The sequence below is a fragment of the Tenrec ecaudatus genome, chromosome 5 (genome assembly GCF_050624435.1).
Source record: "Tenrec ecaudatus isolate mTenEca1 chromosome 5, mTenEca1.hap1, whole genome shotgun sequence".
Taxonomy (NCBI): Eukaryota; Metazoa; Chordata; class Mammalia; order Afrosoricida; family Tenrecidae; genus Tenrec; species Tenrec ecaudatus.
In genome coordinates, this window is record NC_134534.1 from 119,149,567 (window position 1) to 119,165,667 (window position 16,101).

Sequence of the window (16,101 nt, forward strand, 5' to 3'; positions counted from 1 at the left end):
CGGTCTAGCTCCTCTCTCACGGGCCCTCCTTTCAACTCACGCTGTCAGGGGCTCTCACACATGGCTGTCGGGGCAGCATGTGAGTGTGGGCAGGTGTAGACCCAACCTGGACCATGAGGGACAGGCATTTATAGAGTTAGAGAAAGAAATGTTTCACAAGCGGTATGTGATATAGTCCACTTAGGACTAATGAAGGATTTTTATTGAGAAATAAAAATCGCTGCTGAGAAACAAGCCAACGAAGTCTTTCCCTGATGTTAAAATACTTCATTCTTTTGAGAGCAACTTGAAGTAAACGAGAACATGCCTTCATATCAGTCATTCTTTTCTTATACTTCAAATTTGTACTCAATGCCCTTTTTTCCTGGACATCAGGAAGAACACCTGGGTATTCTGGGAGAAGTTTGTATTTCTCTAAATCAATTTCCGGAAAAAATGTGTCACTTTCAAATTCCTGCTGGATCCTTGTCAAGAACAGTCTAACATGACCCGGTTGGTCCATGGCTTCCTTGTAAACAGAACTGCCTCCTATGATCCAAACCATGTCAACTTTATCTCCTAATTCTGGTTGCTCAATGAGTGTTAAGGCACCATCCCGACTTTTGGCAAGAAAATGAGCTCCTGGTGGGGTTTCCTTGAGTTCTCTACTGAGAACTAAATTAATCCTGTCTTTCAAAGGCCTATTCTTCTCAGGAATGGAGAACCAGGTCTTCCTACCCATAATCACCAAATTCTGTTTACCGTCTACTGAAGAGGAAGTGGTCGTGGTCATTCTCTGGAAATACTGGATTTCATTCCTGGGCATGGGCCAGGGTAGGTTTCCGTTCTTGCCGATGCCCAGATTTTGGTACACAGCGGCAATGCAGTTCAGCGGAGGAGCCATGAGAACAACTATGAACAGCACAGAGCTCAGTGCAGGTCGCTATATCTTTTTTATAGCCAGGAACCATCAGCTTTTTTCACCACATTTGCTTATGCACCCACTTTGTCATAAGTGATCGTGTCAGGAAGGTGAGCATCATGGAATGCCAGTTTAATAGAACAAAGTGCTCTTACATTGAGTAAGTGCATGAGTGGAGGCCCAATATCCACCTGTGACCTTAATATTAAACTTATAAATATATGCACATAGATCTATTTCCCCATCATCATATGTAAACATATTTACATATGTACATGCCCGTATTTAGACCTCTATAAATGCCCATTGCCTCCCAGTTCTTTCCTCTATTTGTTTTTACTTTCCTCTTGTCCCACTATCATGCTCAGCTTTCATTTGGATTTCAGTAATTCCTCTCAGTTACATTGCCCTTGATCACACCCTACCAGGCCTCATACACCCGCCTTGCCACTGATTTTGGATCACTTGTTCTTCCCTTGTCCCTGGGTTGGCTAACACCACTTCCTTTCCCCCACCTCCCCCTCTCTCATGTCCCCCCAGAACTAGAACCATCAGTGCAGTTGTTTTCTCTTCTAGGTTGTTTATCCCACCTAGCTTATCCAGATAGACCTGCAGAGATAATAATATGCACAAAGACAAGACAGAGAAAAACAAAGCATAAAGGAAAACAAAACAATAACAAACCAATGAAAAAAAGAAGAAAAACCTGTAAATAGTTCAAGGTCTGCTTTTTGACCTTTAGGAGTGCTTTCTGGTCGAGTCTTAAGGGGTGCCATGCCCTCGCACCAAAGTTTATTTTTGGTATTCTCTCAGGACTTTCTTGTTCCACTCCTCTTGCTGTTCCATTGCACACCTGTAGTGTTTTGCCTCGGTTTTATGGGGTCAGATTGGGTGCAATTCCCACACTGCTGTCCCCTGTAGGGCTATGGGTCAATGACAGATGTCATGTCTCATAGTGGGGCAGGTCATATAGTCCTCTCTGTGCATTGGCTGCTCTGAGCAGGGATATCATCCTCAAGGCTTGGTGGGCCAGGATCTACTCCACTCCCTCTTCCTCCCCCTTCATTTGCTCCCATGTGCTCTGATCAGGCATAGCTTCAGTGCTGTCCTCTGAAATAAATTAATCTTGGGGGAGGGGCAGCTGTCCATGTAGTTGGGATTGGGGCCAGCCCCTCAGAAGGGGTGATCTTTTATAACTTCAGAATCCTCTAACAGCTTCTAGAACTTTAGCCCTGTCAAAAGTTTGGAATATGAATTGCTGAGATTGGTGTGCATTGTCTCCAGAATAAACAGCAAGTATTTGGTTTATTTTTAAACCACAAGTCTATCTACATGAATGTTTTTCTTACATAGAGAAAAGTCAGATCATATTACCTCAAAGTGCCCTTTTTCTGTCCTGCCATCTTAAATTATATTTTCCTTGTTCAAATTTATTAGCAAGGAGATGTGGCAGAGACAAGGAAAGATGCATACCTTGTCACCCTATGTAGGCAGAAACCCGTCTGTTCTCAAGAGCTTTTGAAAACACAGTTGAAATGTCAAAGCTAATGGTGCAAGGCCTGGAGTTTGTAAGCAGAAACAAGCCAGCCAAATCCTACCCTGCATTACCCAAATGGAGGTAAGCTTCTTTGTAATTTCTGATTTTCTTTGAACATAAATAGCCCAGTCAGTCTGCTCATTTAAGAAACCCTGAAGGGATTTCCTTACAAATCCCAGTCAGAAGAGAAAATGTCACTCAGGAGCAGCCAGCTGGACTCTCGGCATCATTTCCCTATTTCTCCTCTTGCTGCCTCCTTTCATCTTTTTCACATCAGGCAGTTTCTGCCACTGACTTCATGCCAATCACACATCTAACATCTTTCACATATGTTGCTGTGTGCTGGCTTCACATTAGGTCTAATCTCATGACGTTTGTACCAACAGAACCAGATGGTCTTCCTGCTAAAACACTGCAGGTTCTGAGAAACGACTCAGCTCTGAGTAGCTGGAATGATCCACTATGCCAGGCTAGAGAGACCTGCTAGAATTCAGCACCACTAGCACCATGCCCTGCTGATGCTTGAGAGTTGTCCTGAGCTTATACCCCTGGGCTTTAAGTGGCCATGGCCAATGTTTTGGGAGGTATTTGGGGCATAGGGTCAACTTGATGTTTCTAAATACCAAAAATAGAAAATTTGACATCAAACAAAAAAATCAATCAGTTGCCACTGACTTGGTTCTGTCTGCTGGTGATCCCATATCTCGCAGAGCAGAACTGTGCCATGTAGAGTCCAACACTGACCATTCAGAAGCAGGTTGCCAGGTCTACCTTCCGAGGCCCTTTTTGGCTAGTTGTCTACTACTTAACTGTCCATTCCATCCAGACTTCAATGTGAAATTCCCCAGCCCAAACCCACTGCCATCAAGTGGACTCTGACACATAGTGACCCTATAGGACCATGTAGAACTGCTCCATAAGATGTTCGATGCAGTAAATTTTTATGGAAGCAGATTACTCATCTTTCTCCTGTGGCTTAGCATGTGGTTCAAATTGCTGAGCTCTTAGTTAGCAGCCCAATGCTTAACCTGTTGCACCACCAGGGCTCCTCAGTGTGACATCAGGCTGCATTAAAAGAAATATGTTTGAAACAAGAGAAGAGATGCTTAGCCAAGCATGAGCAGCTGTCTTCAATTTAACTTATTAATTTAGTCAACTAAAACATATGGCACATGTATAGTGAAAGGCCTTGTGCTGTGAGGGATACAGATACAAATACAATAGGTAACACATGAAGATAGCTATAAGTAGAATTAAATGATAATTCTGTAAGGGGGCTGCTGTTTTCTAATTTGGCCATGAGGCTGTCTGAATCTTTATGTAATTCTGCAATCACAAATCCATATGTCTGTAAGTGGTAGGTTAGAAAAGTGGTCAGGTAGGGATAAACTGGAAAACAAAATTGTTCAAGTAGGCCACTTCTCTTCAACATTATTAATGTATTTTTCTCACATGACACACATTATATATCTACATATATAAATACATATAATTTTTTATGCAAACCTCACAACTCACTAGTTCCTCATGTGTTGCATGCATCACACTTCACAAAAACTCATCCTATGAATCTCATGAGATAGAATATTGTCATCTTGGTTTTAGTTGTTTTGTTGGTTTTTTTTTTTGCAACAGCTGAGGTTTATGGGAGTGAGCACCTTCCCCTAAGACTTTCAAGTTAAAAAAAAAGAGAAATTAGAATTTGTGCAAGTTCTTACTCTCATAAAAACCCACTGCATGAACCTCCCAGACAGAGTAGAACTGCCTCTTGAACTTTCTGAGATGTAAATGTTTCTGGGAGCAGTTTCATTTTTCTCCCTAGCAACAGCTGGTAGGTTTGAGCGACTGACCTTTCAATTGTTTTGCTTAGTAGTCAAGCTCTCTAACCACTGTGATAGCAAGGCACCTTTCCTCATGCTCATAAACATGTCGTTTTCAGCTATGAAATACCCATGTGCCTGTTTAAGTCTCAGGAAAAAAATCATCTTGAATTTATTCAGACCAGATGTTTATTGACTCCATATTTCTTAGCATATGAAATTTAACCTAAGGAGTTGAACATTTAAGAGGTAAATGTGGAAACGCCAGGTTTGCATTTAAATTTAGAATTGAACTGGAAGATAGCTGATAATCTATATTTTCAGGAAAATTCAATTGATTCAATGAAGTAGAAAACTATCTTTCCCTTATGGCAATCTGGTTGGGAGATTGCTTTAGTTATCTAGTGCTGCTATAACAGAAATGCTTCAAGTGAATGGTTTTAATAAGCAGAGTTTTATTTTCCTACCATTTAGGAGGCCACAGATGCAGTTCAGGGTGCCTGCTCTAGGGGAAAGTGCTCTCTCTGTGTGCCCCTGAGGAAAGCCATTTCTTGTCGGTTTCTGCTTCCGGAGCAGTCTTGATGTGGTTTAGCAACTCTCGTCCTCTGTCTCTGTTCTGCTGGCTAATGTGATCAATCTCTAAGAAAATTATTTAAATGCATCCTATACTAATCTGAACAAAGACTGCTCATTTCCAAATGGAATTATAATTGGTGTTGAAGGTTAGGATTAAAACATATATATTTGGGGAATACAATTCAATCCATAACAGATATCTGTGCTCTGACTATACACAGGCCAGAGGAAAGCCCTTGATGAGATGAGTTGCACAGGGGCTGCAGCATTGGGCTCAAACCTAACAACAATTGTGAGGATGGAACAGGATCTAGTTCTGTGATTTTTGTTATATATAGGGTCATTGTGAGTCAGAAGCAACTCAATGGCATTTAACAACAATAGCAACAATTTAGTAAGGCTAAGCAGTCTTGGTGGCACTGTGGGTTAGACATCGGGCTGCTAAACCAAAGGCCAGCAGTTCAAACCCACCAGCCCTTGGAGAAAAGATGAGGCTGTACTCCTACAAAGATTTACTCTCTCAGAACCCATAAGAAGCAGTTTTACTCTGTCCTGGAGTGTCTTTAGGGATAAGAATTGACTCCATGGCAGTTGGAGGAATATATCAAAGGTTGTGGTTTCTGATGATGCAAATAGTTAATGAACTCAGCAGCTAACTGAAAGTTTGGAGGTTCAAGTCCACACAGAGGAACCTTGGAAGGCTGGATTGATGATCAACTTCTGTCATGAATCAACATTCATCAGACAGATGCTGATTTTTTCCTTTTATTCAAACAGCAATAAAACTGTAGGAAGAAGTGACAGGCCTCTGAGCAAAGAGCAAGAGCAAGACCCTTGATGCACCACATTCTAGTTCTTCTCATCTGCCTACCAACTCCCAAACAGGGAAGCAATTGGGGTTCCTGGAGCTCTAGACAGCTTCAGCTGTATTTGTTCAGACAGGGAAGAAAATTCCATGTGCGTTTACTACTGATGACTTGGGTCTTCAGAGTGTCTCCAGACCATGTGATGCTTAGCTCTTAAGGATTTGCAGATGAAAAGAAACTTTTTTTAATGTAAAGAGGATAATGGGCAAATAATTCTGACTTGTAATGTATATCTAAGCCCTCATGCTTGTCCTAGACTTTGTATTAACAATGCTCATTTAAGAAAGCAGTAAACTGCGTGCCACATTTACAAACCTAACCTTTGACAGAAGAGCACTATTTTCAGGAAATAGCACTTCAGTGTTTGATTGCAGTACATGATTCCTGGGAAGATGTTAAGCCCTGGGGTGAATCTGTGGTGGTAAACTGGGAGCACGTTTTCCCATGTACAGCCTGCCTCCGATATGGCGACCCATTAGTTTTGCTCTCTGAGGGACAGCTGCAATGTCTGCTGTGAAGTTTCATTCAGTTTCTCAGTGTGAGGAATGGAATCACAATAGCAAAATATCGAGTGAACATGAAAAACTAGCCTCATGGTAGTAATCCAGAGTAAATTGTGTGTATGTGTGTGTATAAATGTGTGTGGATATGTATATGTCTGTGTATACATATATGTGTTTGTGGATATGTGTGTGTGGATATAGGAGGGGTTGCCCCCCCAAAACAAAAATTTTAAGCTCTCTATTTAATTGTTTTTACAAAACAACCCAATGACCTTCAAAGTACTCTCTATTACACTTAACGTATTTGTCAAATCAGTAACTACATTCTTAGAAACATTTTCCAAGCTCATCTGTTGGGATAGCTGTCAGCACCTCCCTCAATATATTTTTTCCCCTCACCTCTTCTACATCATCAAATCCTGTCCTTTCATGTCCCTCTGCATTCGTGGAAACAAAAAGAAGTTGCACAGAGCGAGGTCAGGGTAGTAAGGTGTGTGTGAGCGTGTGCTAGTTAAATAACCTGGTGTCAACTTGAGGATTAAGAGTGTAGGGTTGGATTCTAGTCTGTCATTCCAGAGATAGCCAATGAGACCTCTGGGTGGGCATGGCCTTCTCCTGAGAATTCTGGGAACTGCTGTATTTTCCTCCTTGGAGATGGGAGACACTTCTCTCTCTCTGCTCACTGAATGGCTGCTGATGGGTCTGAACTCCTGACCATATGGATTGCAGCCCAACTTGTAACTTCTATGCACTAGGGACACACACACACACACACACACACACACACACGTAAAATGGTATATGCATGTTCTCTTGGCAGGGAAACAATGTTCTGCTAATGAGCAGTATTATAATTAGGACTCTGGTCTTCTGTGGGAAAACTTCTGTGCTGCGCCCTCTGTCCTTGCTCAGTTCTCATGTCTGACCTCTGATTGCAGTGTCCAGAACAGTGTGAAGCTGTGGCATGAAGACATCCTGCTTTAAAAAAATTTTTTTAAGTAACATGTTTTCTGAGCTCAACTTTTGGCCCCAGGTTACTGCACAGATGTGGGCTTTTGTTTTGTTTCATTTGATTTTGCTTTGGAAGTAATTTTCTTTTGAAATGATTTCCAACTTCGAGAAAAGTTGTAAGAATAGTTCAAAGAATCCCCAGAGACCCATTGCCCAGAGCACCCATGTACAAATTGCCTCCCCAGAATCCTTTACATTGAAAGAGTGCAATCGTGTTTATCCATAATCCGGTGGACCCACAAGTGGACAGCTCCTCAGCTTTTCCTTAACTTCCATAACCTGGAACACTTTGAACTTTATAGGGTAATTTGTGGAATGCTATTTGATCTGTGTATGTCTAATATTTTATTTTAATTTGTTGCTAGTTATGTATTTTAAAATTGTTACAGATAGGGATCTTTGTGCTTATCATAGTTAAGCTCCCTCTTCCTAGAATTGTAACAAATTATCTAGGATAGCATACGAATTAAGATCCGTGGATTTCCAGAATAGAATACTCCTGGCTACCAACTGGAATGTTGGCTGTTGACACTGATCTAGGAGCATAGGAATAGAAGGGTCTGGTGACTCACTTCCCAAAATGCATAGCCACCAAAGACCCTCTTAGCACCGTTGTCCACACGAGGTCATCCTGAGTGGGAATCAACTAGAGATGTGTCACAGAAGGACTTTTTTCTTCTTCTGAAAGTCCATCTACCATTATTTCTATTGTTGCCTGTCTCTGTTCCCTACGTCACTGAGTAGTTACATAATTTCATGTCAACGTGAAAATATAAAAGTGTAGGGGTGGAGTCTAGCCTGTCACTCAGGTCACAGCTTGATGCTGCCTCCTTGTGGGCACGGCCTTCTCATAAAGGGTCCTGGGAACTTCCCCGTCTCCCTGTCTTCGCCTTCCTGCTGGCAAGCCACCCTGAGACCTGCTAAAGCCCTATGATGTGGCCAGCACCACTGAATCTACAGAACCTCGTACCCACCAGCCTGTGATCTTCCTCCATTCTGCAACATCACATGTGTCTGACTGAGTCCTAAGAGAGATTTATGGACTAGTATCGAACTTATGGGCTTGATCGAGACTCCACTGGGAGGTTTGCTTGATATATAATTACTTCTTGATATAAAGCACTCTCTCGTACACATATATGATTGTCACTGGATTTGTTTCTCTCGTCAACCAGGCCTAACATAACAATTTTGACTCCCCCAGTCATTATTTGTTCAAATATAAACTCTCACTCTCATTGTGATAAAGCTGATTCCAACATATCAACCTTATAGGACAGGGTAGAACTGACCCTGTGGGTTTTTAAGACTGTAATTTTTTACAGAATAGAAAATCTCCTCTTTCACCAGGGGTGTGGCTGAAGGTTTCTAAATGCTGACTTTGCAATTAGCCATCCAATCTTAACCTACTGTTCCAGGGCTCCTCTTGTTCAACTATAGCTGACTATTAATTTTTTTAATATTAGCAATATTTTCAGGTTAATCATGAATCCACAAATCTGATTTTCTAAAGTAAAAAGACTTCAAGTAATCCTTCAGTGTACAGAACCAGAATTTTATCAGATTTTTAAATATACAAGGGGCACATTATAAAGTGCACTAAACCACTGTCCCTATTAATTTATACAGCCAGAGTTTATTTATACTATTTATTCAGCCAACATTCTTGAAAAGCGACTCGATAACAATGAGGGAGGCTTTAAGAACTCTGGTTAATTGACATTGCTTGGCACCTATTTCTCTCTCCTCTACTTGACACTATAGATAAGCTCTGCATAGCGTCATTCCACAGATGTTCCTTTCCAGACAGCTCTGCATCCCTTGATCCAGCCACCTGATAAGTGGTAATTTTAATTATTACAATGAGATTAGTTTAGAATGACTTGTTCTCAGAAAAGTGACAGAATAACGATGTATAAATTACCAAGGGCATATGAGGGAGGGGGGAATGGGGAGGGAGGGGGGGGGAAGAGGACCTGATGCAAGGGGCTTAAGTGGAGAGCAAATGCTTTGAGAATGATTGGGGCAGAGAATGTATGGATGTGCTTTATACAATTGATGTATGTATATGTATGGATTGTGGTAAGAGTTGTTTGAGTCCCTAATAAAATGTAAAAGAAGAAAAGAGAAAAAAATTATTAGGGCAAAGACTGTACAGATGTGCTTTATACAATTGATGTATGTATATGTATGAACTGTGAAAAGAATTGTATCAGCCCCAATAAATTGTTAAAATAAAAAAAATTAAAAGAAATAAAAAGTGAAAAAAAATAAAAATAAAACAGAAAAAAAGAAAAGTGACAGAAGCACCCAGGGGAGAAGAAATGTATTCCTATGTATCTGTTTGTCATATTTTGATCATAGATTCTTGCAGTTTGAATTCGATTTACAGGAAAAGGAATTCAACTTCATCCAAAGAATTTGAATGGTCTGTGGTTCCTGAGAGAGAACCTCTAAAACCGCAGAACTTCTCTAGTGGCTGAAGGAAGTCTTTGATGAAGCTTCCAGACCAGACCCAGACCAGAAAGACTCAGCCTCAGAAGAGAGTCCTGAAAGTTGAAGTCAACCAATCATTATAAGGTTTCAATAAAAGCTTCTGGACAGGGAAGTTCCGTGGACCTCCTGGTTAGCGGTAGGCACTGATGCACCTGGGAGGGCAGCACTGCCAGTGGGTTTAGCAAATCATCCAACCCGAGGCATAGTGTGAGCCAGCGGGTCATATGTGAGGATGTTCCAGGGACCTCTGAACTCAACTGGCATCCTAAGGGAACAAAAATCCCAAATTTACATCCAGCATGACACAAGTAATGGCGTGTCGAGGGGATACTACAGTTTGAGGTTGGCATCTGAAGTCCTGGCAACTTGGCTGTCAGAAGAATTGTGCCCTTTAACTTGAGGTCTGACCTCCATCAGGTGGTGAAGCCTCAGGAGAAATACTGCATGTGCATTTGAATTGGAGCTGAATTTATTTGAATTCGAATCCAATCCCTTCCATTTATTTGGTGTTACAGAAGTAGAGTAGATTAAATAGATCTTTACCAATGTTATGCACACTCTCCTGAGGGTTCTGTTGTCTTCCTTATTCCCAAAACTTGGCAACCTATCTATCTGCCTCCAATCTTATGGAAAATCTATTTATTTTTAATTTATTGTATATTGCCAACACTTTTACAGTTTTAGATGCCCTAGTATAAAATTGGAATGCATTCTGGCATCAAAATAAGTAAGCATTTGGTGGTGAACTGGGTGAGTCAGTGGTTTGAACCCAGGAAGTGGCTCTCTGGGAGAAAAGACCGGGCGATCTACTCATATAAAGATTATAGCCTGCAAAACACGCTGGGGAAGTTGGACTCTGTCACATATGAGTTATGTTACCATGAGTTGACGGGACCTAGCAAGTGTAGGGAGATTCTCTGGACAGTGAAAAATAGGAATCACTGAGCTACTAATTGAAAGATTGGTGACTTGACTCCTTGTAGAGGTACTTTGGAAGAAAGGCCTGGTATTCTGCTTCAGGAAGCTCATAGCCTAGAAAATCCTACGGAGTGCTGGTTTGCACTTCAACACATAGGCTTGCCATGAGCCAGAATCAGCTCAGTGGTAACTAGTTTGGTTTGGTTTTAGTTTAGACACTTAGCTTGAATCAATGGACATGCATATATAGAAGCAGCTAGGTATTATTCAGGCCCTTCCCTCTGGTGGCATGGTGGGTATTCTTTGGGCTGTAATTCCAAAGGTTTGAAGTTACAAACCAGCAACCACCCCTCCGTGGAAAGGGGGTCTTCCTATTCCAGCAAACAGCGGTAGCCTTGGGAACTCACAGGGAAGGTTGAACCCTGTCCTATCGGGTTGCTGTGAGTCCACATCGACTGGATGGCAGTGAGTTTGGGACTTTTACTTGTTTTTCTCCCTCTGCATGGGACAGTTAAAAAACCTTTAATTTCTCAAATTTGTGGAATAAAATCACTCATCATTGGGAATCAGAGCATCTCCATATTGGTGCTTCATCTGTACTTTAACCTCTGCAACCTGTGACATGGTAACCTTTCTAAACGGATAAGTTCATTTCTCTGAAATTATAAGCTTATATCATTCTTCTCATGAATTCTTCAGTTCTGGATTCCTTAGTCATAATAATGCTCTGATCATACATACATGAAACCTTTACAGGAGTTTATAGGGATAGAAAAAGCAAAGAACCTGCTTAGTAGCCACACACGTGTTATATGCTGATAACCAAACTAGGGGCATGTGGTAGTTACATAATTTTATATCAACTTGAAGATATATCAAAGTGTAGGGGTGGCATTCAACCTGTCAATCAGGTCACAGCCTGCTGTTGTCTCCTGTGGGCGTGGCCTTCTCACAAGGAAAACCCTGGGGGCCTCCCCCTTTTTCTCTGCCTTCATCTTCCTGCTGGCTGACCCTGGTTGCTGTCAGGGCCCCGAATGTGACCACTGTCATTGCATCCACGTGACTCTGCACCCACTATCCTGTGACATTCCTGCATTCTGCATCATTGCTCGTGACTGGGTAAGTCTGAGGAGGGACTTATGGACTAGTAGTAGTCTTATGGGATTGAGTGGACTAGGCTGGGGTGTTTCCCTGATTTATAAAGCTTCTTTATATAAAGCAATTTCTTACACATATACAAGTGTCATAGAACAACTTGGCCTAACACAGGGAAGCACATAAGTCCTGCAAGAATTCAGAAGAGAGAGAGTTTAGTGTAAACGCTGTTGATGTGGGGAAAAAGATGAAGCTTTCTATTCTCATCAGGAGTTAAGTCTTGGAAACTCACAGGGGTGGTTCTACTCTACCTATAGAGTTGCTATGAGTTGGCATCAACTCGATGGCTATGTGTGTGTGTGTGTGTGTGTGTTTGTGAGTGTTGTGGAAGAAGGATAGAGATGGCAAAGGGTTAATGACAAATATATTTTTTCCTTGTTTTTTTTGTTGGTATTTTAATTCTCTCCAAGAATGGCACTAGTGCAAGTAGCCCACTAGTTGGAAGGCGACCTTGACCCTCATTCAGGAGTATGAATTTCTGCTTTGCTCTCAGAAAGAGACAAAATAGTGCCAATTATTTCCAAGCACTGTTTAGAGATGGTATATATGAATTTGGTTGGGGTGAAGTAACATTTAATGTGTAAGGATTCATGAAGTTAAGGAGAGCAATTTAGAAATGGTCTTTTGGCCTTAACATCATTTCTTCTAAGCAACATTTGAAGGCCAACAACCCAAATAATTGCTGCTAAGTGTTTGCTGCTTAAAGTCAAATCAGGCCTGAGTGGGAAAATAAGCAGTTTGGGTGGGAAATAGTAAAGTACATCCATTGAGCTTGCTCGTTTAAGGGAGCCGTGAAATACGGTCGTGAGAAATATGTTATTCAGTCAGACCACCTGGCTTCCAATCTGGACCCACCATTCATACCTGGGTGAGGTTAGAGAAGTAACTTAACCTAAATCATAAAAATGGGCATAATCGTAGAGGTATTATTAGGGTTAACTGGATTATCACATAAAGATAATAGAGTAGTAGCTCAATCAAATGTGCCATTTATTATGCACTCTTTTCATGTTTTTTTTCACAATCAAAGTGGATTATTAATGAAGTTATCAGGTTATCACAGTCCAAGATCATAGAAGATTAAGGATACAGTCATTTGTCCACAGAAACATCTCTCCTCATTCAGCAGCCCAGCCTTTCTCTAGTCCTAAGCCTCGTAGCCATGGGGGCCCTTGGTCTCTGCCTCCGTGGGCCAAGCAGCCAGGCTGCACCTCTGCCTCCCAGACTCAGTCTGCACATTGCTGCTCTGCTCTGTCCGTGGTCTCCTTACCTAGGCCTCTGGTCTCAGCCTGGTCCTTTTACTGTCCCAGGGTCTCTGTGCTGCAGCATTGATGTCTCGGCTGTCAGCCTCTGCCACTTCACACAGAGATCTCAAGAGTGTTCCACTGATGGCTCTTCTTCCATGATGGGCTTGGGTTTCTCTCTCTCCTTTCTTCTTAATGTTTGCATCCTCTCCCAAATGTACCCACACATCACTAATGAAAATTAAAGTGTGGAAACAGGACTGGAAGTGGAAGTACAAAATGCGAATAATGATATCTCTAAAGGCAGAAATGATCCTAGACAAGGCCTTGGCTACCATAAATTCTCTTTAGGAAATAGCCTCTTTGACACTATGTCCTTTGGTGCCTCTTTACTCTAGAATTCTAAATTATGGAAAACGAAAGAAAGAAAGAAAGAAAGAAAGAAAGAAAGAAAGAAAGAAAGAAAGAAAGAAAGAAAGAAAGAAAGAAAGAAAGAAAACCATAGTGTTTGGGGTAATCACTTGGGACCTTGGAAATCCTCACATTCTACCCATAATTTTACATGTAAAGAAACCAGAGCTCAGAAAGTAAAGAGTGGAGATAAGAATAAAGAGCTTGGATTTTGTGGGTATCAAGTGCCACCACAGCACTCCCTCGTTGTGTGACCTTGGCTGATTCCATAAGTATAGTTGTATTTCCCCTTTGCCATGAGTTGGAATTGGCTCAATGAGCAGCTGTTAATGAGACCAAAAATCTATTCTACTGCAGAGTCCTCTGGACGAGCAAGACGAGGAAAGGAGGGTAAAAGCACGATCTATACTTGTGAGTGATGTGTGTCTGATCTCAGTTCTGATCTCCTCCAACATGAACTTTGAACCATCAAGTTTAGAAGCCAAGACGCCCTTTTAAAATTTAGGAACAAAGCAGAATGGTAGTCCCAGTTCAGTCCTCTTCCTTAGCAGCATGGTGTAGATTTAAATCCAGATTTAATGTGTAGACAGTGCAACATTCTATGAAAATGTAACACATTGACCAAATTAATTAGTGCTTTTCATGTGAACAATTTAGTGATATTCATTACATTAATCACGTGTGGTCATCACCAATAATCCTGGCCAGATTTCTAGTCACTATGAAAAAAATGAATATGTATTCATAAAATTTTAATCTGAGTGTCCTTTGAAACTTGACCCATCTGCTCATCTGTAAACTAGGGATAACAAAAAACTACTTCAAGCTGTGAGAATTAGTAAAGTGTCAGAATACTGAGGATGTAATAAGCTCTCAATAAACCTCAGCTACTATCAGAAGCCCTGTTGTCTGTTTTACCTGTTAACTTAGTTAACTACACAGTATACTCCTAAAATTCTATTACAAATAATTTTTTTAAATAGATGAAAAAAGATTAAATTTAATTAATTAATTAATTGAAATCATTTTATTTGGGGGCCCTTACAGCTCTCATCACAATCTATATACGCATCCCTTTTGTCAAGCACATTTGTACACGTGTTGCCATCATCACTTTCAAAATATCCTCTTTCCACTTGAGTCCTTGGCATCAGCTCATTTTCCCCTCCTGCACCCTTCCTCCTCATGAACCCCTGATAATTAATAAAAAAATGTTTTTCATGTCTTACACAGACTGCTATCTTCCTTCACCCACCCCTCTCCCATCTGTCCCTCTGGGAGGGGCTAAGATTTAGTTTTTTATTGTAGTATGATACAAGCAGAAGTAAAAAAAATAAACATTACTAATAAATTTCATTTCTTGCGTACATGGGTTTATTCCAAACAAAACTTGTTTAAATATGTCTCTGCAATAATTGAATGGCTGCAGACAAATTCTCTCCATAATACACTTGTCTTCGTCTTATTGGGGCGCCTTCAAAGCTGTAACTTCAAAGAGGATCTGCTGGGCCAGCTAACTGTCATGCAGAGGAGTCCGGTCAGAATGCACTGGCAGCTGCCTTTATCACTCCACAGGATAATCTTTGACAGACTTTTGGAAAGCAGTGGATAATCACAGGAACTTGTTAGGGAAAAAAGAACTAAGAAAATGAAAATTGCACTGGTGAGTAAAAGGCCAGGGAAGTTGATCCAAGGATATTTTTTCCTTCATGAAAATCCTACTGCTTATTTTTGGAGGGTAGCCAGAGCTGTGATAATGAGGGTTTCATTGCACAATCTTACACCGTGGCCCCTACAGCCCGCCCCCAATTTCTGTTTTGATGTGGTGTAAACTGGGCCCAGAATTCTGGTAAGGGTTAGGGAGATGGAAATATCAGCTTCAGAGGTATAGACCTGGGTGGAAAATATGTCAAGAAACAATTGCCTCATATCTTAATATCTTGCTAACAAAGGTTTTGATGGTTTTGACTTATATAAAAAAAAGAATACTCTATCATAATTGGAGGAAGGCTTACTAACAATCTGTGATATGCAGGTGACACCACCTTGCTTGTTGAAAGTGAGGAGAATTTTAAGTACTTGCTGATGAAAAATCAACCTTCAGTATGGATTACAACTTGATGTAAAGAAACCAAAAGGCTCATAACTGGACCAGTAGATAGCATCATGATAAATAGAGAAAAGAATGAAGTTGTTAAGAATTTAATTTCACTTGGTTCCACAACTAGTGCTCTGTGTAAGCTGCAGTCAAGAGAGAAAAGAGACATTGCTTTGGGTGAATCTGCTGCTCAAGATTTCTTTAAAATGTTGAAAAGCAAGGAAATTACTTTGAGGACTAAGGTGTGCCTGACTCAACCTTGGTATTTTCAATCATCTCGTCTGCATGTGAAAGTTGGGCGTTAAGTAAAGAAGACAGAAGAAGGAAAGCTGCCCTGGAACTGTGGTGCTGGCTAAGAACCCTGAAAGTACCATGGACTGCCAATAGATCGAAGAGCTCTGTCTTGGAAGAAGTGCGTCAGAATGCTCCTTCTTGCTGCCATTGACTCAATGCTGACTCCTGTGGGTTTCCAAGACTATTACTGTTGACCGGAGCTTTCTCTCATGGAGCTTCTGATTGTTTCAAACTGCTGACTGTGAGAATTTCTGCCCAACTCATAACCAGT

The 16,101-nt window shown here is 41.1% G+C and overlaps 1 pseudogene; it reads right to left on the bottom strand.

The window, feature by feature from the left end:
* Positions 1-314: 314 nt before the first annotated feature.
* Positions 315-915, bottom strand: LOC142448927 (dihydrofolate reductase-like; annotated as a pseudogene).
* Between the last annotated feature and the right edge of the window lie 15,186 nt (positions 916-16,101).